Source organism: Lepisma saccharinum, chromosome 8 (assembly GCF_977018435.1).
Source record: "Lepisma saccharinum chromosome 8, izLepSacc3.1, whole genome shotgun sequence".
NCBI classification, from domain to species: domain Eukaryota; kingdom Metazoa; phylum Arthropoda; class Insecta; order Zygentoma; family Lepismatidae; genus Lepisma; species Lepisma saccharinum.
Window position 1 is genome coordinate 93,047,189 of NC_139236.1, and position 26,394 is coordinate 93,073,582.

Consider the following 26,394-nt stretch of genomic DNA (forward strand, 5'->3'; position numbering starts at 1 on the left):
TCTTGGAAGTGTGGAGATAAAGGGGAACAGGAGGAAACTTGTTCGTGGAATGAAAGGTTTTAGGGTTTGGTTATTAGCGGAACGGATGCAACTTCTTTGCTGATTATGCATGCCAGAGATAACCAACCACAACTTCCGCGTTGAGTCTGCGGGCAACGGGAAGTTTGCGGTTTGAGCTCGTTGTGTGTGGCGTCGATGATTTTGAAATTCTGAGAATTGGGAGGGGTGAATAAGATAAGAATATGCGTTTAATTAGGGAGATAGGATGGTAATTGGCGTTGATGAAATTGGGGTGAGGGAGGAAGTCCGGCGACGATTGGTTACTTGGTATTATCATTTTGTTGGTCGTTAATTGAAAAGGACGGGAAGGAGTGTGGCGTGTTTGTTGCGGTGGAGATATGGGGTTTCCGGTTGTTATGAAATTCGTGGAACTGTTGAGTGATATGTGTGGCGTGTTTGTCGGGCTGGAGATATGGGTTTCCGGCTGTTAATGAGTCTGGTGATTAAGGGAGAGGGTTACGAAATTTTCGGCAGAGTGCTATGTGCGGTGGTCCGGAAATGCTGAGATAAGAAATCGTGGAAGGCGTATGATAAGAATCCTTGTGGTGTTGAATAAAAGGAGATAGGAGTCTTTGTCGGATAGCATGTGATGGAGGAAGAGCAAAAGGAAAGAAAGAAGTCTGAGAATCAGGATGTAAAGGAGAAAAATAGAGCAAAAAGAGTAGGTTTCTCGGGAGAGGTGACTGTGTATAGTGTACCAGGACAGGAAGAAGATAGGAGAGGCACGTGGGCGTTGGACGCTCTGCGCGAACGAATGCGCACGGAATGTATTGATAACGTAGATCGGAAGGAAGGTATATAAGGGGCTAGCGGATTGTGTTGTTACCAGAATCACCATCTCCATTGTAGAATCAACCAGCAGAGTCGCTTTTTACCAGGAGCAGCAGATATTGGAACACCGTCGAAAGATCATCAGAGTCGTTGCTATCTGTCTGAAATCCGAGCAGGTATCGAAGGTGAAGAACCCTAAGGTAAGTAAAAATGTAGTATCGTGGCTGACACTAGTAATAAAAGGTCCTGAATTAGATCTGGAAGAGATGGTCGAATATTCCGACCGTCCTTCAAGTCACAAGTAGCCTGCCCGATGGCGCAGTGGTAACGTCGTCTCCTTGTAATCAAGGGGTCCCGGATTCGATTCCCGGTGGAGGCACATAGGGGTTCGGCTCCCACTTTAAACTGTAGGTCCAGTCCCGATTAGTCGTACCGTGCATAAAGTGGACTTAAAACACCCAATCAATCAATCAATTCAAGTCACAAGAATCGTAAACGAAAATATTTATTTTTTTCCAGCATCGGCAAAGTGGAAGAGCAGTTCGGTAACAGGAACCCGCATCGTGAATTCCCGGATATCATAGAGGAGACCGACACGTCGGAAGCAGAAAACGATACAACTTGAAAGGTGAGAAAATAAAAATATTACCTACGGCAGCAGATGTTTATTTTGAACTTGAGAAGATACAGGCTATGGTGAGGGGGGTGGCTCTTCCCGGTCCTCTCCTCCACCTGGAGGTAATGGAGGCGTAATATGTCCCTCCTCCTCCTCCTCCTCGTGTTGCACTAAATGGACCTCCACCTCTTCCGGAGCAGGAGAAGGAGGACGAACATATCCCCTGAGGACCGCAGGAGGTATCAGTAGAAGCAGGTTGTCAGCTCTACGAATATTCCGTCGATCCATTCTGAAAAACAATATATAATAATTAAAAAAAATATATTGTGTTTCATGTAGATATCGGCTATAAAGAAAAAAGTGTTATTGTCGGACAATGTCAAAATATACAATGTTATGAGAAATAAATTGAAAAAATAATTACCTTTGGCGATATTGATGAAAAATGTCTTGCATCCTTTGCCGATTTCGGTTACGCCGAACCGAGAATACGGCAAAGGTGTATTCGTATTGCCGATTTATTTCAGCCTGCTCCTCCAGGCACCTCCTAACACCCCTGGTGAGCTCTGCGAATTGCTCTTGTTCTTCTGCTCCTAACTGATATTGAAGAAAAGCATTTCGCAGAGCCTCTCCTCGCTGCATGTTACGTTCCTGAAAATATGTGTGAATTAATATATATATAACAGTGATTACAGTTTGTGTTCTGTCTATTTTCAGATGACTACACTTCCACTAGGGTTCAGTCTACTGTATGGTGACGTAAAAGAGGAGACGGGGACTACAACAGAAGAGAGAAGAAATTTGTGGAGCAAAGTTCACGCACGCCAAGTAGAAAAGCATGTAGTCAGCTACGTCAATTTCTGCGAAGAAAACGGGTTGGCAGAAGATTTATTGCGCCGACTAGAAGAAACGTGTAAAGATTTTGAAGTGAAGGTGGACACATTGGTGAAAATATTCAGCTTTATTATTGAAAAAAAAAGAAACGCGGCAGTGTTTGGTGATTTTGTAGAAAACATACAGAGAGTCCAATATGTACCCTCGCATTTATCGTTAAGAATCTGTTTCGAGTTGATGGAACTATTTAAAAGTGTGAGGAATGAAAGAGCAGAAAATAAGAAAACAGGAGGAACGGGGAAAGAGCTAGAGGAACGGATGGTGGAGATGTTAAAAAAGAGAAAACTGAACGAATAAACTAACAATCACTAATACATTAACACCTGTTTGTTCAGTTTTCTGACCGGTCATGGATATTTTAGGCTTGTAACACTTGTATAACCAAGTTGTTGCAAGTCGAAAATGTCCGTGACTGTAGATATTGTGGGGTCCTGCTGGATAACCGAAACTGTTTAATTATTGTAGAGAATGAGATGTGTTCCAAAATATTGTGACCAAAAATGTAGTATGTATGTATATTTTCTGTATGAACTTCTTTCATCATAACGTAAATAAAGTTACTATATATATATATACACAACAACTTATTATTTAAACAACATAAAATTAATGTATAGTACTTACATTCTCCCTGTCAACCATTCTGTTGTCGAGTCTATGAATGCAAAGTGTAGAATGATTTAAGTGAAACTTGTGCTGCTTCAAATAGATTATTACTATTATTATCAAGAACACTGCAGGATTCGATTACGATATTATATGAACGTGCAAGATAAAAAGTGGGTTGCTACATCCTGTCATATCAAATTTGGTGATTGTTCCATCCTGTCAGCCATCTGGTAAACTGATTGTCATACTAAATTCGTAGAAGGCGTAATCACCTTGTTTCGCGAACCATCTTAATACATATGGTAAACCGGACTTCAACCATCGATAAACTGATTACCATATAACTCAAATAGAAAGGTAATCATTTAATTTACAGAATCAGCTTAATTGGTACATGTGGTAAAACAGATTGTAGTATTAAACTGATACAATAACACACCGATAAGCCCGACAAGTATTAAGACCCCGTGGTTACCTATTACTTTACCAACACCTGACCACTTTACCCCTTTATCACTTTACCACTTGACCGCTTGACCACTAGACCGCTTGACCACTTGACCACGCTTGACCACTTGACCACGCTTGACCACTTGACCACGCTTGACCACTTGACCACTTGACCACGCTTGACCACTTGACCACGCTTGACCACTTGACCACGCTTGACCACTTGACCACGCTTGACCACTTGACCACGCTTGACCACTTGACCACGCTTGACCACTTGACCACGCTTGACCACGCTTGACCACTTGACCACGCTTGACCACTTGACCACGCTTGACCACTTGACCACGCTTGACCACTTGACCACGCTTGACCACGTGACCGCTTGACCCCTAAGTTGATGTCATACTACAACCACATGTGGTTAACAGGAAACGGGATGTCTATGATAAACATGTTCTTAAGCTATCATACAGTTTCCGGTAAGTGAACAGTTTCCTATTTATCTGTTGGAGGCAGATATTGTTTAACAGGAAACAGGATGTCTATGATAAACATGTTATTAAGCTATCATACAGTTTCCGGTAAGTGAACAGTTTCCTATCTATCTGTTGAAGCCAGATAAACATTTCGAAGAATTGTATCCTGGGTTAACAGATAACGTAAAAAACGTCAGCTATTTCGAGGAAGGTTATAAATCGACCGGAAGAATTATTAGGGGTGGAACGCTTAAAACCGATAAGAATATAACGGAAGTGCTACCGTGTCTACATATAAAAGCACGATGGCCCTCCACGAGTCAGTCTTCGTGATACCACCGACGTACGATCATGGACTCCCTGTTATCCGCTGACGAATTACTGGCGTTATACAGGGATGGGTATTTCAAGACACCCGAACAGTTACGTGAAGTGTTAGCATACGTCGCCCAAAAAATCATTTTAGGGGAAAGTGTCTCGTTAATTGGCGAGTATGACCGTTTACTACAAGCAGTGACAACGTCCGTACCAGAACTTTCCGGACGAGGACGGACATCCTTGGAACAGACTGTACCAGCATCGACATCGAATCCTGTAACATCGAATCTAGTTTTATCACCACAAACTTCGGGAAATGTTTTATCCAGACCAGATACGGAGTCTCGTTCAGGACCGTCTTGGAGATTTGATTCATTCGGACCAACATGGAGGATAGATCAAGCAGGATCGCCATGGGGGACTGAGGAACCAGGACCATCGTGGAGGACGGATCAACCAGGATTATCGTCGAGGACTGACCAGTCAAGATCATCATGGAGCACAAACCAACCAGGGCCATCTCGAAGAAACAGTGCTGAATTATTGGCAGACTCAACAACAGAAGAAAATCCTACAGTTGTAGAAAATAGAGGTGGGAAATCTCGTAAAAGAAAATATGTTTTACCAAATACTGAGTCTATCGGTAACATTACTGTACATAATATTAAAGATATGCAGTATCCTAGATTTAGATCTACAGGTCATCGTATAGAATTTAGTTTTGAACCTCCTTCGGAAAATATTGATCCTCATGAATGGATTCGAGAGGGGCTCACAAACCTTCTTAACTTTATCAAAAGACATGCTAAAGATGAAGATAAAATTGGTTTGAGAATATCTAATTTATCAGATGTAAAGGTAGATGACATCTATGTAGCATGGCACAGAAGTGACCAATTACATGCAGATATGTTATGGGATATTGTAGGCAGAATACTCCAAAGTGCAAAGACATTTTTGATTACTGATCATCTAGTTCTACGTGCTGATCATGTAAGTATTCCTGTGGGGGGTGGAGGACTACGTGCTTACAGTGCACCAAACCATATATTGGTTGCACAGAAAAAGAGTATAGTTTCAGTGAAGAGTTTAAAACAACCTCTATGTCTAGCAGAGAGTTTAGTTATTGGTAAAGCTTGTGCTGACAATGATCCAAATTATAAATCATATGTAAAGGGAAGAAATTTGCAGAAACCTGTATTTGAACTCATGAGTAAAGCAGGAGTGAATTTAGGAATTAACGGAGGAGGAATTCCAGAACTTCGAAAATTCCAGCAGTATCTGGTGGATTACAAAATTATTGTCCATAATAATCTTCGTGACCCAAAAGATATTTTATTCGAAGGTCAGATACAGAACGCATCGAAACATATATATCTTTTGTATGACAGTACAAGGCAACATTTTGATGTCATTGTAAACAGAGTGGGTGCATTTGCAGCAAAAGACGTGTGTGTAGGGTGTAATGAACTTATCTTTGATAAACCACACACCCACAGGTGTAAAGAAATGTGTCCAATGTGTCGTGGAATACCACCATGTATACAGGAAAGTAATTTTAGAAAAACATGTGAAATATGCCATCGTTTATTCAAAAACAGTCAATGCTTTACAAAACATATGTCTACAACTTTTAGAAAGGGAACTGTGTGTAAAGAGATTCAGCAGTGTGAAAAGTGCCACAGAATAATTCTAACAAATAACCGACGTGAAAAAGTGCACAATTGTGAGAAGAAATATTGTACAGTATGTAGTCTGGTAAAACCTATAAACCATTTATGTTATATGGGTGTTCCAAAACCGAAAGGTGGTTCTAAATTTCTTTTCATATTTTACGATTTTGAGTGTTATACAGATATTCCTAATACTGATAAAGAAAACTCATTCATCCATGTACCTAATTTAATCGTGTTACAAACAGCATGTCATAAATGTTATCTTTCGGAAGATCTATCTACACCGTGTAAGGTTTGCGGAATTAGACAACATATATTTTGGGAGGATCCTGTTGACACATTCCTATCCTATTTGCAACTACAGAATAAATTTCCACACATCATCATCTGTGCACATAATGCACGAGGGTACGATTGCACGTTTATTTTACGAAGAATGTTGGAGACCAAAATGAATCCGAGGGTTATTCTCAATGGGACGAAAATTATGAGTATGAGATATGAAAACTTGTATTTTATCGACAGCCTGAATTTTGTTCATTCGGCATTGTCAGAGTTTTCTAAAATTTTTGGATTACCTACCCAGAAGGGACATTATCCCCACTTGTGGAATACAGAACAAAACAAGAATTATGTCGGAGAAATACCACCACCGTCAGCATATGGCTATGATCGCATGAAAAATGTAGATGAACAGAAAACATTTCTATTGTGGTACAACGAAGAGAAAAATACTAACAGAATATTTGATAACAGAAAAGAACTTTTAGCATATTGTATCAAGGATGTTACTGTTTTGAGGCAGGGGTGTTTGAAATTGAGATCGGATTTCATAGAAATCTGTAAAATAGACATCTTTAGAGAATGTATCACCATAGCCTCTGTCTGTTCTCTGATATACAGGTCCAAATTCATGTCTGCCAACACGATTGGAATAATTCCAAAAGGAGGATACCACCATGCTGATACAATGTCGAAATTTGCTCTAAAATGGTTGACACACATTGAGAAGGAGAAAAATATCATTCTTATTCACGGGGGACGAACTCGTGAGAAATATGTATTAGGTGGGCGATACAAAGTAGATGGGTATCATGAAGAGACTAACACAGTATATGAAGCATTAGGATGTTTTTGGCATGGTTGTCAACGATGTATGCCCGTCAGAAGAAATACACACCCCCAATACACAGATGTAGATGGTGATGAACAGAGTGGGAAAGAAGATAATGAACAAGATTTATTGAATACTGCAGGATTTCGATATGAGATGACATGTCGTAAGTTAGCAGCACTCAGGATTGAAGGGTATAATGTTGAAGTAATGTGGGAATGTGATTTCAACAGATTCCTCAAAGAAAATCCTGCTATAAATGTGCATCTTTCATCTCATCCTATTGTAGAATGCACACCCTTAAACCCTCGAGATGCTCTCTACGGTGGTAGAGTAGAGACTGTCAGAACCTATTACCAAACAAAGGAAAATGAATCCATCTGTTATAGGGATTTCACCAGTCTATACCCTTATGTAAACAAATACTGCTGTTATCCTGTTGGACACCCTAAAATATTTCTTGGTGAAGATATTCCTGTCGTAGATGAAATTCTGAAAATGGAAGGTCTCATCAAATGTAGAATATTACCTCCAAGACATCTTCTACACCCGGTTCTACCGGCAAAAATTAACCAGAAATTAATGTTCGTTTTGTGTAAAAAATGTGCTCTTCAAACACAGTGTGAAGAAAGGTGTGAACATTCTCCAGACGAACGTGCACTAGATGGAACTTGGGTTATAGCCGAAGTTAGAAAAGCATGCAGTTTAGGTTATAACGTTCTAGCTGCTTTGGAAGTGTGGCAGTATGAAACTGTGCAGTATGATCCATCATCTAAGACAGGAGGATTATTTACAGGATATGTAAATACTTTCCTTAAGATTAAACAAGAAGCAAGTGGGTGGCCTGCATGGTGCCTCACTGAAGAAGATAAAGAACGTTACATACAAAACTATTTCAGCAAAGAAGGAATTCTTCTAGATAAATCCAAAATAGAGATAAACCCTGGAAAACGTACCCTTGCAAAACTATGTCTAAATTCTTTGTGGGGAAAATTCTGTCAACGGGAAAATCTGTCCCAAACAAGTATCATTACAGAAACAAAAGATTTTCTAGACAAAATGACCGATCCTAACATAACAATTAACAGTGTACTATATCTGAATCAGGAGACTGTTATAGTGCATTGGAAATATATCCAGGAAGTTCTCAAACAAAACACGAAAATTAATGTTCCTATAGCAGCCTTTACTACATGTCATGCACGTCTAAAATTGTATGAACTGTTGGAGAAATTAGGGGACAGAGCATGTTATTGTGATACTGATTCAGTCATATATATAGATGCCCCTGATATGATCTACCATCCTGAAATAGGTGATGCACTCGGTGAACTGACAGATGAGCTAGAATCTTTTGGTAACGAAGCAGTTTGTAGGGAATTTGTTTCAACAGGACCAAAATGTTACAGTCTTAAGGTATGTAAACCAGAATGTGCACCCGAATATATATGTAAAATTAAAGGAATCACATTGAATGTAGGAGCCTCACAGGTAGTAAATTTCGACACCATGTGTCGTATGATTAAAGGTGAAGAATTAGAAGTTGTGGTGAAAAATATTTTTCGTATAAGAAGAACCAAAGAACTCAGAGTAATCACCACAAACGAACAAAAAATTTTTCAAGCTGTGTTGTTAAAACGTAGGTTTTCTGAAGACTTCCTCTCCTACCCATTCGGGTATTATTAAATGTACAGGCAGATGATTTTGTAATATCCACAATGGTGAACAATGTTGTGTGAAATATAACATTTTTTGTTTTGTATATATAATATTTTTTGTATATAATACATACTATGTGTATAGACAGATAATTTTCTAAATTGTCATTGGTCAATAATTTTATGTTTAAAATATAACATTTTGTGGTTTTGTATGTAATAAATATGTGTTCTTGTAGAAATGTAGTATGTAAATATGTTTCACATTTTGTAAAAAAAGTAATGCTATGTAGATATATTGTCAATTTATGTATATATTATGGTAACAGAGTCAGAAACTACTGTGTTATCTTCTACCCATTTGCGTATTACTAAATGTACAGACAAATAATTTTCTAATATTGCCAATGGTGATTTTTATATAAATATATATTACGGTAACAGAATCAAAAACTATCATTTGTCTTTCGAATTCCTCCAATTCACTATCGTAAAAATTCTAAAACATGGTGTTTCCTAAACTTGTTCATCCTTTTACAATGATGGTCTGTGGAGCATCAGGGAGTGGTAAAACTACTTTCGTGACAAACCTTGTCGATTCTATTGCTCATCTTGTAGAAGGGTCTGTTAAAAAAATAGTATGGTGTTACGATCAGGAAAACAGTACCCCCAAAAATATTGGTAATGTAGAATACCATAAAGGAATTGTTGATTGGCAATCGTGGAACGGTAAAACACCCACCCTTGTAATTTTAGATGATCTTATGATGGTTGCTCAAGGAGAAAAAGTTGCCGATCTTTTCACAAAAGGTAGTCACCACAAGAATATTTCGGTAGTCTTCATAACACAGAATCTTTTCCACCAGGGAAAAAATTGTAGAGATATCTCTTTAAACGTAAAACATTTTGTCATATTCAAAAATCCACGAGATATGAACCAATTCACCGTGTTCGCACGACAACTTCATCCTCACCGTATGAAAGAACTCGAAAAAGTATATATAGATGCAACAAAACACCCTTTCAGTTATTTGTATATTGATCTTTCCCAGTCAACACCTGATCCTCTACGTTATCAAACAGATATTTTTAACAAGGATTATTCGACAGCATATCTTCCTCACGAATGTCTAAAACATCGAGATGAAGAGAACGAGGAAGAGACGTACCAGTTCATATTCTAAACATAATATTTCGTTGAAGAAACACTCACCTTTTTTACACTTGCTGAAAAATTCTCCAACAAAAGTTCGTAAATCCTTGCTAAAGAGTGCTCCTAAGAAATCAATTCGTTTCATAAGCGAGTGCTGTCTAAATGTTTTAAAAGGTAACGTAAAACTTAAACCTTCTGTAAAACGTCGTCTGACACCTTACAAGAAGGTTTTACGTAATCTTGTAAAACCCAAAGTGAACATCGAAAAACGAAGAAACATTCTCGTCCAGAAAGGAGGGTTTCTACCTTTACTTCTAGGTTCCTTGTTATCGGGACTTCTTGGAACTCTTCTCCCACACTAAAATGTCATCTGCTTTCAAAAAAATGATTGTTTTATCACCAGAACAGTTAGAACGTATTCGAAATATCGAATCGTCTGTGCACCACAAATTATCAATTTTAGATAAAAAAATGAGTGATATCCTAAAAATGAAAAACATATCGGACGATCAAAAATGGCGTCTTTACAGAAAAGAACTGGACGAGTATTTATGGCTGAGTCGAAAATCCAAAGAACCATTACAGATTCCCATTGTTCAAGATAACGACGGTTCTTCTACTATTTCACCAGAATCGACGTATTTTCCTCAGAATCTGGCAGAGACGTTACCCCGTAATACACGTCATCAGTTACAGAATATCATCGATGAGTACCAATCCACGGCACAACGTTTGATAGACGAACGTCAGGAAAAAACACTTCCGGATCCGAAAACATTGAACTTCTCATCGTCGCCAACGGAAAGCCCTGGACCGTCTCATCGACAGAAGAAGAAGAAGAAGAAAGTGACCGTCCGTGTTTCCAGGAAAACTACACCTTTTCTGAGAACACCTGACGCTTACAAACTGGTTCCTCTGAGAAAAAGCCGTAGACAGAGAGATCGGTCATGGGAGTCTCTAAGTTGAAACACGATAAAATTCTCACCAAAATATATTACGATCCCCGACACCACGCTTCATTCTCATCTGTAGATCGTCTGTGGAAAGCGGTACGGGATAAAAATATATCCCGCGATACGGTGAAAAAATGGCTGATGCATCAGGAAACCTACACTCTCCACAAACCGGCGAGAAAAAGGTTCCCTCGAAATCGTTACAATGTGTGGAACATAGACATGCTTTGGGAAGCTGATCTCAACGACATGGCATCGATTCAAAAACATAACGACGGATACAAATATCTTCTGACAGTGATCGACGTATTTTCAAAATATGCCTTTGCATTACCGCTAAAAAATAAAACAAGCAATTCTGTAACCGAAGCTTTCAAAACTATTTTCGAACAAAACAGACGGAAACCTGTTACACTACAGACAGACCAAGGAACGGAATTTACAAATTCTACATTCCAGAAATTTTTGAAAAACCAACATGTACAATTCTCGACAGCAACAAATTATCCTGTGAAAGCGAGTGTAGTGGAACGTTTCAACAGAACATTAAAAGAACGGATGTGGAAATATTTCACCTCAAAACAGACAAGACGCTATGTAGATATTTTACCGCAACTTCTCGAAGGTTACAATACGGCGATCCACAGTTCCATAGGAATGGCCCCTCGAGATGTCAACGAAACAAACGTTTACATTGTGTGGAAACGTCTCAACAAACCTGACAAACATGTCTCGCAACCATCTTCAGATCTGAATGTTGGTGATATCGTACGAATTTCTGTAGTCAAAGGACATTTCGAGAAAGGATACGAACAATCGTGGTCACGAGAACTTTTCAAAATCCATTCCCTTGTTCAGCAAACACCTGTACCTGTATACATATTAGACGACTTAAATGAAGAACCAGTAAAAGGTACATTTTACAAACATGAACTGCAGAAAGTTTATTCGGATCCTGAAGAAGAGTATAAAATTGATAAGATTTTGAACACCCGGGGAAAAGGTAAAAATTTGGAATACCTGGTTCGTTGGCTCGGATATCCACCTAGTTTCGATTCGTGGATCAAGGCATCTTCCGTAAAACAGTTGTCGGAAAAATAACATATTTATATCAAAATATAACGTTACTGCGATCCAGTGAGTCCTCTGTGTTCGGCGAGAATGGACGAAAATTTCTACGTTTACCTCCTATCATCTGCATCGGAGGAATATTTTCCAGACAACACACTCACCCATTTCACCGTAAAACTTGCTAAACGGATCGATCTGTCTCCAGAATTGTGGGAAGTCGGATTGGCAGAACTACATTATTCAACTCTATACGACAATGTTTTGGAAACTGATTCTGGAATGTTAACTCTTCCTGTTCGGACATATGCAAGTGCTGAGGACCTAGTCTCTACCATCATCGAATCTCTCCCCGACGACTTGGAAATAAGGAGATCCGTTCTCGAGAAATTCTGGCATTTTTTGACGGAACCGCAATGGGGAACATTTGGATCTACTGTTTGTGCGGATAACACACTCTATATTAACGAACAACCATTTTATTTTCCTGCAACAACATATACGATAGAGGATCTGATTTATTTCCTGAAAACAGACCCTGCTAATGTAGCTGTTCCTACTCATCTCAGGTTTTTCTTCAAAGAGGCTGTGTACAAACATCTATCCGTGATAGGGGTTCCTAAGCCTGAACCTGACGATGCTCCAACAAATACCGTTACACCCATAAACGAAACTGATGACTATGCTAAATTTCGATATGACATATTGAAATCTATTTATTCTACGCACGCACAGTCCAATAGCGTTGTGGATAAAAACCCATATATATTTATTTACTCCGATCTGGTGAAACAACAATTGGTCGGGGGAGAAATGGTACGTCTCTTGCGTCTTACCCGAAAACAGTGTTCGGACACAAATACGTCTTGCACAGTACCCGTAGCCCATCAATCATTCGACCCGATTCATTACGTTCCTCTGGATAAAGCCTCTTTCGAAACAATAGAAATTGCTTTGTACGATAGAAAAGGAAATTTTTTACCTTTGAGAACTGGGTCCGTACCCACAATCGCTGTTTTACATTTTCGTAGAAAAGCAAAGTCCTTTTAAAAAACAGTAGACAGCTATTTCTCTCAGTCTTTGTCGAAAAGCGGATGAATCACCATGAATTCGCAGACCGAATATTACAGTAACCAAATCCGTGGAGGAATTGGACCCATCTACCGTTCAACTAGAAATCAAAAAGGGAGAGGATTGGGGTCACTTTTCGCAGGACTGTTTAGAATGGTGAAACCTCTACTCTGGAGCGGTGCAAAGACGATCGGAAGAGAAGCTTTAAAAACAGGAGCTAACATTATCACCGACATTGCAACAACCCAACAAACTCCGAAAACTATTGTTCGTCAACGGGTACGTGAAGCAGGTCAAAATCTTCAAAGTAAAGCACAACGGAAAATCGACTCTCTGGTAGGTTCTGGTATAAGAACCAAACCTGCAACAAGAATTGCTCAGTTGATGTTAAAACGTTCAGCCAGCCGTATTAGAACATCTACGATCCGTAAAAAACAAGCATCCAAAAAACGAAGGAAAACATCTGCAAAATCTAGGAGAACACGTAAAAGAAAAATCAAACAGAAGGTCTCAGGGAAAGATATTTTTGGATAATGATGGAGGATAACATGTGCATGATCTCGCAGTTCGACCTCTTCCGGAAAAAACCTATTCAGCAAAATGTGGAAAAAACGTACACAGCCACCTACAAACCTATCGCTTCCATCGATAATCAGAATATAATTCAGTTTGTCATACCGGCGGCAGGAACTGATTTTCTCGATCTTTCATCTGCCTATCTCCGTCTGCAAACGCAAATTGTTAAACAGGATGGAAGTCCCATGAGTGCTTCCGAAACAGAAAATGCCCTCACAAAAAACTGCGGGGTCGTGAATTATCTTCTCCATTCACTCTTTTCCCAATGTACAGTGACTCTCAACGGCATTGCTGTAACAACCGCCGATAACAATTACGCATATAAAGCGATCTTCGAAGCAGCTATCAACTACGGAAGCGATGCCGCAAACACGCATCTCACGAATGCCCTGTGGTATTTGGACACACCTGAACATCAAGATCAAATCACTGCCGACAACACAGGTTTCACCACAAGGAAAAAATTCTTCCAGTATGTTTCGACGATCGGAAATCCTACGGAAGTGACAGCCGTGGTCGACCTTATGGGAAAACTTCACATAGATTTCTTCCACCAGTCTAAATACCTGCTCAACGGTGTTGAAGTACGCATAGATCTAGCTAGATCACGTGACGCTTTTTACATCTGGGGAGACCAGACATCACCTACAGTAAGAATAAAAATTTTAAAAGCTGTTCTCGAAATAAATCACATCATTCCTACTCCTACCACCAGTCTGGCCATAGACAGAGCACTCACTTACGCTCCTGCTCATTATCCGTTCACCAGAAGCGTCATCAAAGCTTATTCTTACGTCGCCGGAACGCAGCAGATTTCGATCGATAATGCTTTTCAAGGTCCTTTTCCGAATGTTGTTCTTTTTGCTATGGTATCCACCGCCAGCTTTCTCGGAGACAGTAAGAAAAATCCGTTCGACTTTAGAAGTTTTAACCTATCTTCTTTCCATCTTGTGAAAAATGGAGAACTCGTACCTTCCGAACCTTTACAAATCACCACAGGAGGAAACAGCGGCTTGATAACACGTGCCTATCAAACTCTATTTTCCGGTACAGGCATTCACCACGCCAATTACGGACACCAGATCACACGGAAAATGTTCGAGAACGGATTCTTTTTCCTGATTTACGACATAACACCAGACTCTTCAGGAAACGACACGCACACCAGTCTCCAGGAACAAGGCATCATCGGAGCCGAGATGCAGTTTTCTCCTCAGCTGTCGGAAAATATAACATGCCTTTTGTATGCTGAATTTGAATCTGCAGTAGATATACCTAAAGATAGAAGTGTCATCCTCCATCAGTGAGACCGAATTTTCCATAAATATGTGTGCCTGTGTTTCTGACTCCCAGTGTTACCGAAATAGCTCTTATGTAAACATTATACTGCTTGTGATGGAAAAACCCACCAAAGTGATAACCCGTACTATTAAGCATAGTAGTGTTTCTTCGAAAGTGACAACTTCAAAACCTGTGAACATACAATTGTTTCCCGAACTATTTGACAACAGCCCAGGAAGCATAGAAATGACCAAAGACAGACACATTATTATACATTATTGAAAACATAAGCAGCATGAACACGTCGCAGATCAGACAGATTCTATCTCGAAACTGTTCCACCAGAAACATTTTTTACGGTGTTTACCCGAGAGATCTTTTACCTCGGACGTTTCCTAAGCCGGCCTTGGTCATCGCAAACACTGACAAGTCCGACTCCCGGGGTACACACTGGGTGGCCTTCTATTTCGACAAAAACAATGTGGCCGAGTATTTCGATTCATACGGATTTCATCCTTTCTATCAAGAATTCGTAACTTTCCTGAACAGTCATTCCTCGGTCTGGACTTACAACAGCATTCCCTTACAGGGGATATTGGCCACAACATGCGGTCATTACTGTTGCGTGTATGCTTATTACAAAGCACGTCACGTTACAACCAAGGATTTCATCCAGACATTTCCACCAGGTATCAGTAAAGATGGATATATCCTGCACCGTTTTCGTCAGATCTTCAAATGTTTACCACATTCCAAGTGTCCCAGAGGGGAACAAACGTGTTGTTCTATCCACACAATCCAGGCTCGTGTCATGAAGAAATCTATTTAAAATGTGTGCTGCGTATCTTTCTCTCAGTGCCATCGAGACAGTTCTAGTGAACACATCATGGAACCTCCTGCTGTTTCTATAATGGAGAAACACGACAAACTTGTGACGCGCATGACTAATCAGGATGATGTTTCCAAACGTAAACCTCGAAAACGTGTGCAACCCGTTAAATTAGAAACCGTTACTATCAAGAACGAGGCGGCTGACGAAGGCATGGATGTGACTACGGACTGTGATTTCATAAAGAGACGTAGGGAAATTGGTTTTTCCACAGACAAAATCGAGTGTTCTAAACTACATGACGTAGATGCATGTTTAGATCTCTATCTTGCAAACACATATTTTCTGAACAAGGAAAAAAACAAGTACGTAGCCATAGGATTCGAAAAGGAATCCCCTTTCAATTTGGTGTGGGAGTTTTCGCAACAGGGGAGATCACCCGTACGCATCCATTCTAAACAGATTAGAGAACTGTGTGCTTCAAAATCTGACTTACTGAATTACGTCGACACTGGTCGACGATTCAACTATTTGGTTACTGGAAATATCACCGTTAGTGGTGTAAATTTTTTCGGGAAACGTTGCATCTCGATGTATCAACATCATTCACCGGATGCTTTCATTTTCACAGCCTCTGAACTACATTTATTTATGTGTAATCTTTTCAGACCTCTGCAAAAATTAATGAACGAACGTTATCATAAATTACAACCCGAAATGGAGGCTTTTGTATATTGTATAAAAAAGAATATGGTTTCAGAAAAAAAAGAAGTACCCGATGTATTGAACTATTTTTATATACTTTGGTACAACGAACTGATGATTGAAATATATCTTGAGAACAATCTTGGACACACATTGATATTGTAAATAACTTACGTTATGTATCTGATGCTGTAAAGTATCCATTGTAAATCTATTCCATATTGTAAATGAACCATTGTTATTTTTATGTATTGTAATTCAGTCTTTTTTATTTATGTATTCTAATATAACCCTTCAGGTATTGTAAACCTTCTATATCATCAATTGTAAATAAAACATTTGTGTTATTCTATATCCACACTATCAATTATAAATAAAACATTTGTATATTTTGAACATTTTTTTATTTCTTACAATAAAACATGTACATTTTCCAGACATTTTCAACTGCACAGGTTTTTTCACCTTTACCATGTTCTTTACATTTTAAACTTTCTGAACTGTTTTTGACACTGCTTAACTTTGGACATTCAAGTTCTTCGATATTGCATACAGTCATCTTACCCTCACCTTTTTTCCCCACTAATGTTTTCACCCATTCCATTTTCTCCGTACCTTTAACATAAACTTGCTGATTCATAAGCACTAAATACAGAAGATCTTCTAATTTCTCGTACGGTAGCCATCCATCATTCCAATCAAGACCATGTTTGTTGGTACGGAGCCAGTAATTCACTCGGCGATACTTTTCACTCAACAAGTGTAAACCATATGGAGGTTTCACTAAACAGTCAAATGCACTGTCGAAAGGAAATTTTAGAATTCCTACTTCTTTACACACAAATTCTCCTTCGACTCCTCGAAAACCTTGAATGTCCAAAAAACAGGCATCCATTTTGTTCAACAGGTGAACACTGTCAATGTATCATCAATGCTGCCCCGGCATACGGCACACTTGTCCAATTGAGAGGCACAGAGACCACAGGCTACAAAATGTCGACACGGAAGAATTACCACACTGCAAGCGTTTTCAAAACATATTTTACAGAGTAGCACAGAATCCACACTCTGATTATCGGATGTTTTTTCAGTAGTTTCCACACTGTCGCGATATTTGCAACTTTTTGAATCACTGTGTAACGCTGCAACACTCTGTATGTAACTACAGTCTGGTATTGCCCGGTAATGTTCTAGAATCGGGCAATCTTCGGATGTCCAATCACACGCTCCGTACCCACAATGGAAGCATATTACCCTATCACCGAATCCTGAATAATAAAAACCTGCAGTGACTAATTCTTCAGCAGTCTGACGTAATCCTATTGGCCACTTTCTGTAAGTCTTGTATCTCGCATTCACCGACATATAATCGGTGGTAAAAGGACCGCCTGCTATCAGACGAGTATGGTAAGTATACACTCTCATATGTCGAACAAAAAAAACTCGTCTGATACTGTAGGTATCGGGTATGAAGGTTCAGCCAGAATATTCTCAAAATCAGATACTGTAGCTGACGGGGTCCTCGGTATCGGCGATAAAGGTTCAGCCAGAATATCCTCAGGATCGTCGGGGAACAGCCGTCTGCGAAAATCGAAACCTTCGGGAGGAACCACAGGGAAACAAGGATGACCTTCTAAGTTAAGTAACAATGGACGATCACAGCCAGAACACCACACGGAATTTCTGTCTGCCAACAAAGAAAGCCACTCTTTCACTCTCTTCTTCAAAGCTTCGCCCAACTCTTCCTTCCTGCGACGTAGTTCGCAGATACACCCGTGACTCGGAAATCCTGTTCTCTCGTCACCTCTTCTTTTCCTCTCTTCTATCTCCTTCAAAGTCTCGCAGCGACGGTGAAGTCTTTTTCCTGAGCCGTTGACCACGTGACATCCACACCAGGGAGATTCAGGTATCGCTACATACATAAACGGGAAATAACTCAGCAACCGATCCAGGGCCGTTCGATCGCTGTCCAGATCGCCGCAAGACCGAACAAGTTCCCAGAACTCTTCGTAGCTGATCTCGTAGAAATTCACACCATTATCAGACAAACGTGTACCGCTTACATCCATCCCCACATGATACTATTATCCTCCATCCTTTCTATTTATACCCTTTTCCCTCCTACGTCACCATTTCCGTTAAACAAACTTCAAACTACAAGGCTACGCCCAAAACATGTTCGGGCATGTTCACACAGAACCGTTACACCACCCAGAAATTGCAAATTCATACAAACCTACGCCCAAAACATGTTCGGGCATGTTCTATTCAGACAGAAAAACGTTACACACATTTCCAGGAATATCAGACTCATCAACGGTCTCAAACGGGAAACGCCCCCCAAAAATAACCACCTATCTCATCAACACCGGAAACCCTTATCAAGTCCTCATTAACAACAACTCAACTCCAGATTCAAACACAGGTGACGTTACGGTAACACCCATTACAAATCAAAAAACCAGACACATTTTAAACCTTTCATTCCACGAACAAGTTTCCTCCTGTTCCCCTTTATCTCCACACTTCCAAGAAAAACACTTAACGCCCACCTCTTATCTTATCACTTCCTGTCGGCTCGAAACACACTAATTAACTCACAAAAACGCATACCCCTTATCTTAGCATTTCCGCTCTTATCTTATCTCATTTCCGGTTTAGGTGGAACAGACGGGGGGGTCTTACTACTGGGTGGTATAGCCCACTACAACTCTCCCTTGGTCTGCGACTGTATACATGCAAGTGTGCGAATGTTACACAAAGGCAACATTTAAGGCCACTTGACCATTAGATTATTGAATCCCGGCGCTTCCGTCACTCTCTCCATGAAACAGGAAAGGCTTGTAATCCAGTTATTTTAAATTCGAAATAAACAGCATATCACATTAGATTTGATTTTTGATTTGATTTGATTTAGTTTATTTTACTTCGCGTTTTGTGCCTCTTGGCTAATTTTCCCGACCGGATTCGAACCCGGGACCCTTGGCGTCGCAGCGCGATGTGCTAACCACTCGGCCACTGGGTCTGGCATATCACATTAGAAATAAAGTACAACATTATTTTCCTTTCTTCCGCCACAGCCATTAAGATTAGACCTAAATCTGCGCAGCACTCGAGACGATGGAGTTTCACACTCACACGTGTCGCTTGCCGTTTCGGTCTTAAAGCATCCTTATGGACCCAACAGAAGAAAAGCAAGAGAGACGAAGAGAAAAATATGGAAAGCGAATAAGAATGAAAGATGCCGAAAAATAAAAGAAGTGAGATAGGTAAAGAGATAAGCATAGAAAATAAATATGATCACCGAAGAACAGAAGAGTCTATCTCCTCCACCTGTCAGTTTACCCAAACAAAAGTATCTGTCGACCTCACTGAATCGAACTCGCCCCCCTGTATCAGTCAGACGACCGACCTACCGTTGTTGTCCAAGATGTATGCATTTTCTTTTATACGCCAGTCTACAAAAAATATACAGGGATCGCGCCTATGGCGTCTAGAATTAATATAACTAAACGATCTCCTCTCGAGACATCTAACAGTTTACCTCACCATTAAAAGCTTCATTCTTCTCCACGAGAAGGGTTTATTAATACGCCACTGCCTCCTACGTGACATATAATCTCGCTAATTTGGTGTCTCCATTACGTATACAGTCCGTTTCTCATTAAAATAGGAAACTACAATTGCCACATGCGAAAAGACACCCGTGAGATCCTTGCGGCCGATTTGGGCAATGTGTCAGCTCATGTGACGTAATGATTCTAAAACAAAAGAGAAAACCAAATGGGTTATATCTCGAACGCTGTGGAAAATATATTCCCCGAGCGCAGAACGAAAGTAACAGCATATGCGGTGGGCGGGTGTGACAAAGAGGAAAATACGGTTATGCGTCCATTTCGATTCTGTCCTGGGAAATAACTTTTTAAATCTTCCAGTTCCTCTGGGAACAAAGGCGCAGAGACCACCGGAACGGCTGTTGCTGCGTTTATGGTTATTCAAACTCGAGGGGAACAATATAGCTTCATGGGAATGTACGAAACTTGTAACGAGCCGCCCAGAGTGGGTGTGGAATACCGCAAGAATGTGTGAGCGTTTCCTTGGCCTTTGGATTTTTAGGTAATTCTCTCCCATTATTGTCATCACATTATGTTGTGTACAGGCCCGTACCCAGTGGGAGGGCCCATGGGGGCCATGTCCCCCCCCCCAAGCCATGAAATGTTTAAATGTGAACCTATAAAAAGTTACGAAAATAACATCAACGATTTTTAAAACTTCTTGTTTATGCACAGATAAGCTAACCCTAATTGGAGTTGAGCCTCCCCGATGGCGCAATTGTAGCGTCGTCGCCTTGTAATCAAGGAGTCCCGGGTTCTACACCCGGTGAAGGCACACAGTGGTTCGACTTCCACTTTAAACTGCTGGTCCAGTCCCGATTAGCCTTACTGTACATAAAGTGACTTAAAACATCAACTCAATAAACAATAACTGGAGTTACAGCAGTGGGATCAGACGGCAGGATGGCTGCAGGCGTTAAATGGTCGACTCTTGACCTCGCCACCGAAGTTCTGCGGCTCGAGTCCCGGTCAGGGCGCCGGGAGTGCCTCTTCATCAATTTCAAATCATCGCTCATCCTCATCGTCACGGTTAGCCAAAGAATGGCAGAAAAGTGACAGTAAATAACGAATATACAAATATATAGCAGTGACGTCTCCAAAGAAATTCGTTCATAAGGGAAGGGGGCTTCGAGGGTGGATAAACTATTTTCAGGTTGATTCTACTTCCGCAGCCACGGATGTCTACTCTATCCCTCACTTCTATTTCGTTCTCTCTTTCCGCCGAACTCCGTGGAAGAATGGTTAGCCAGGAGTCCTGGGTTCGAATACCGGCATGGGTGTTCTTTGTGAATGTTCCTTTATCAGTTTCAACATATCATCACTCATCCTCATTTTTACGATTAGCCAAAGTGGAAGAAAAACGAAGTGAAATTAACAAGATCAATCGATCAGTCTAGCAAACAATTCTTTTTCCTTCTCCTTCTCTCTTTCCCATCTCCTCTGTTTTTCTATCTCATTCTTTATTTCTTTTTCTCCTTCTGTACGTGTTTTCTTTCTACCTTTGTTTTCCTATTTATTGTTATCTCTCTACATTTTCCCTTGTTTTGTTTTGCTTCATCAACTGTATCTTTCTTGGTTTCTCTTTCTTCCTACTAAGATTACGTGTCTCTCCCCTTTCCTTTTTCATTCTTCTTCTTTCTTTCTTTTCCTCTCCCTCTCTTTCTACCGCTGCTCAATAGAATGATGTGTCACCCTTTTCCTCACGAAAGGTTAAACACAACGCGGAGATGGGAAGGTGATAGTATGAAAAAGAGTGTCTCACTATTCGCCTGAAATAACAGAAAGGAACAATCACGTTTATTGCTTACCCACGATTACCCTGAAGATTCACAGAGTGACGCATACAAGCCAAAGAACGCTACGTTTACGCACAACGAACGAGACACGTGAAAACAAAATACAATTCGCAGTTAGGACGATTTTTGCGTAAGATCAGGTCCTCCGGCTCAACGCTTCCGCAATCTATCATTTCGAGAACCGCCCCCCGTCGCCCCCTCCTCAGGAACCGCACGGAGAGTAAAAGTCGTTTTCACGTTGCGAGGAGGAAACAGTTAGGCTATTTGAGAAAAATTCAATCCGGCTCGTTCACGCTGCACGCGTCTGCGGATCTTCGCAAAGCTCTTGAGTGGAAAACACGGCCAACGGAAATTGAAAACGCGTGATTAACTTTCCGAGAAACGAGCCGAAAAAGGCGAAAAACATCAGCTGTTGCTCGGTAAACAGTTACCAAAACTATTTATCGATCACGTTTTTCTTTTTACCGTTAGAGGTCCGCATGTTAGTGACAATCATAAGCCGGCTTCTTCACTTTTATGGATGGAAAAAAGCATATTTATGGTTTTCGCAGTACGGTTTCTAGTTTTAATGACAAGGGTTTATATTAAAGCGATGTGGCAAAATTATGACTGACACGTCCGCTCTCGTCAGGATGGTTTAAAGATCTGCTTAAGTCTGCAACGCGAGGAGAAGTCGGTGGCCTATTCCCCGTGCTATGAGAGGGCAGGGTTGTAATTTTTGGCTCTTGCACAGGGGAGATGGTTTTAAGTTCACTTTATGCACAGATAGGCTAATCGGGACTAGACCTACAGTTTAAAGTGGGATTCACCGAGTATCGAACCCGTTAGCCCTTTATTACAAGATGACGACGTTGTCTCTACGCAGTGGCGGAAATTAGGGGGGCGAGGGGGCACTTTCTGCAAGTTTTGCTCCCGCACTATGCTAAACCTTATCTAACAAGGGAAATTTAACCCTAGTTTTGGCACCTTGCCCCCCCCCGCCCCCTCAGTTTTGGATCCCAACCGCCTCCACTCTACGCCATCGGGGAAGCCAAGGAGACACATGAGACCCTTTGCCACGGCAAATGCTTGTATTATACTGCATCCCAAACTTTGATCTCGGAGCAAGAGTTTAATCAAGGGGTCTCGATACCCGGTGGAGGCACATAGTGATTCGGATTTCATTTTAAACTGTAGGTCCAATCCCTGTTAGCCTTTCTCTGCATAAAGTGCACTCAAAACAAGACAAAAATCAAACAAACAAACGATCAGAGCAACAGCCCATTGTTCAAGGAGAAGCTGAACCTAACGATGGCCACCGGTTAACGAATGAATGGGTCTCCCATTCCCTGCCTCTCCCTGAACTGCGAGCGAAGGGTGCATGTCGACAGCGGAAGGTGTCGTATATGACTGAGCGAAAATACAGGGGTGTGGCAACACTACATTTTACACTTGGGAACTCCAGCATCTGTAGACGAAATGCCTGGTTCGATTTTTTCATCACGCAGAGTTTAGAACTCAATGTTTCTAAGATGAGCATGCACTCTGAAAGACATCCAACTGAGTTGCCACCAAAAGTGGTGTTCAAGGAATACTCCTTCTGTTGTTAATTTGGAACTGGCTTTGTTTAACACCACTTTTGGTGTCCTGTTACACCATTTGACGTCACATCACACCAAGTATGGAGGCATTTAACACCCGATTAGGTGTAGTGCTAAACCAATTACTTTGTTACACCACTTTTGGTGGCAACTTAGTTGCATATTTTTTAGAGGTGTGCTTTCTCTAAGAGAAATGAAATAAATGTGCCCTTTATGCGAAACTGTATTACATTTCTTTGTTAAAGATTAACTACGTGAAAAGGTACAGCAACGGTGCCAGAAAGGTTCTTCTTCCCCAGGAAACCAGAAGAACTAGATATATAAATGCTACTTTAGCCTAAAGAAGCATTTTTGTACGTTACCGCACTGCCCATTGCAACTTACTATGAAGATGGAGGTAGTGCACACGCTGTCATGAACTCGCCACTATTGTGGAGGTGGCGTGATCGACACCACGCTCCGACCACCTTTACCCCACAAGCTTGCTCCCAGGTGGAACAAATTCTGTTTCTTTCTCACTGACGCTTCTGTATGACTCCACAAGAAGATGGACACGGGTTTTATCATCCAACAGGCCTTCACTTAAGGTTGGATTTCTTGGATGATAAAACCCGTGTCCATGTCGTCCAATCTGCTTCATCCTTTAGAAAGATGCTCTATTAGAGGCTGGTTGAACCCCAGGACAGCTTCATGCAGAGATGTCATCAGAAAAATTCTCACCTGAGATCATCTGCTTCGGGAATCGAACCAGGGTCTCTCGTGAGAATCAGACGGACGCACTTTCGACTGAAATACCGTGTCTGCATTATGACATTTAGGTGCATACTAAACGTGTTTGCCTCTTCAGAAAATATATTCCCTGGACACAACTACTGTTCTTTTTGTTGTTACTGAGTGAAGACCTTGACACTCCGCAAAACAGCTTTCTTTAATGAATTGTCGCGACAGAGATTTTCTCCTCAACGCAGCGGGTGGACACAAAGTGAACAGAAGTTGGGAAATCGTATCAACAGACGTTAAGTATAAGTCTTTCAGCAATAAGGGGGGGGGGAGAGGGGCCACTTTCTGCAAGTTTTGCTCCCGCATTATGCTAAACCTTATCTAACAAGGGAAAGTTAACCCTACTTTTGGCCACCTTGCCCCTCCCCCCGCCCCCTCAGTTTTGGATCCCAATCGCCGTCACTCTACGCCATCGGGGAGGCCAAGGAGACACATGAGACTGTCAAATTAAGTGACAGATATAGCAAGGGCATTGACCTGCAAGGATTTTTAAGAAATAGTACGCACCAGGAAGATATGGTATCGTTTTGTCCACGTGTTGAATTCTCCAAATGCAAATCGATAAACAGATGAACATCTGTGCATGCTGCAACGTTTTTGGGGAATGCATGGCGAAGAATAGAGAGATTATGGTTTAAAACATGCGCTAAGCTCTGAAAACCCGTTCGATGGATTCTGTAACAAAAACACCTCCTACCGAATTGATTTGGTCTTTGAGGTGGAACGCTTTTCACTATATATTACGCTTGTGTATGACTTCACAAGAAGAATTCCAATGGGTTAAGGCCAGGACCTCTTGGAGACCAAATAACTTCGTTCGTCCAATTCATTGCATACTACACAAGTATCATCACGCGTGACATGGTTCATCCTTCTAGGACAGGTTCTATTATCTCGATGGGGGAACAACATCGTCTATCTTGTTTGTTTTATTTTTTTTATTTGATTTAGTTTATTTTACTTCGCGTTTTGTGCCTCTTGGCTAATTTGCGAAGATGGGGATGAGTGATGAAATGATGAAATTGATGAATGGACATTCACAAACAACCAAGCCCGACCGGGATTCGAACCCGGGACCCTTGGCGTCGCAGCGCGATGTGCTAACCACTCGGCCACAGGGTCGGGCTCGTCTATCTTGTGTTGGTGGGTTCCACAAAACAAACAAATACCTGTAAAGTACCGACTACTGTAGCCATAAACTATCAAAACAATTTGTTTGCTTCAGACACTAAGGGAACGGCGTAGCCAAACGTGAGTTCGACTGGCCTAACAAAAATGTACCAAATTACACTGCTCAAAAATGAAATTATTAAAAAAAAATCAATATTTTCAAATTTGAATTTCACAGAGACAGACGTATTTAAATTGACTTATCTTTTCATGTTATGCATCGAAATGTACCCGATAATACTACATTCAAACGTATTGTGCACCCTATATGTAGCCTCCTTATATTTCACAGCCACAATAACACCGAACAGCGTTAATTTTTGCCCGAAATTGCGTATAAGTGGATCACTTTTTTCATGCATGCATAATAATGAAAATGTACTAGTTTGAGCGATTCTTTAGTGTTTCTCCCAAATATCAAGAAATTTGGCAAATGTTCTGCCAAGAGTGCTTCCAAAAGTATATTTTTTCTGCTTTTTTGCATTTATGTCTTCGATGACGTTTTGGCAGAAATAATATTCGTAGTAGTCACAATTGCTACAAAGTGAATAGTACCGTAGGTTGAAAGTTGTTGTTAAAGTATTATCACAATCGAAAGTTGTGACCCTCCAGAAAGGAATCCTGGCTACGCCCCTGAAGCCACGAACCAAATTTAGAGAACTAACGTTATACGCTTTACGCGATAGTCTAAAACAATCCTTACAATTTATTCCCACAAACTCTGTAGTAATTCTTGTAATCCTAGATCTCTTACAGCAAGAAAACATACATAGGGTTTATATAAGAAAGGCCTTTTACGTAGCGGAATGCGTAGAGCTCATACCTTTTGATGTTAGAGGTCCCGGATTCGATCACCAGTGGAACTCTAAAATTTTAGTGTTGACAAGGCACCGTGAGGACAATTGTCGTGATACTTGAAACCAACAGCAGCGAACTGCGGTCTCGAGAGCAAGAAAACAGCGAAGAAGGGACTCGAAGGAACACAGTCACCCAAAGAAAAACTACTTGGCAAGCCCTTGCCCTCAAAGGGACATGACAATGCTCTTCATTATCTTTGTTATCATCAATACCATTCTCTTCGTTGCGATTAATATACAGAGACGGCAAATGCGCCAATAATTAATTAGAGATTCGTCAGGAGATCAACGTAGAGGATACTGACTTCCTAACTCA

The 26,394-nt window shown here is 40.8% G+C and overlaps 1 protein-coding gene across 1 annotated transcript in view; it reads right to left on the reverse strand.

Annotated features, from left to right (window-relative positions):
* The window catches only part of LOC145991657 (apolipoprotein D-like), a 109,965-nt gene that overhangs the window by 82,967 nt on the left and 604 nt on the right, over positions 1 to 26,394 (reverse strand). The window lies entirely within an intron of this gene.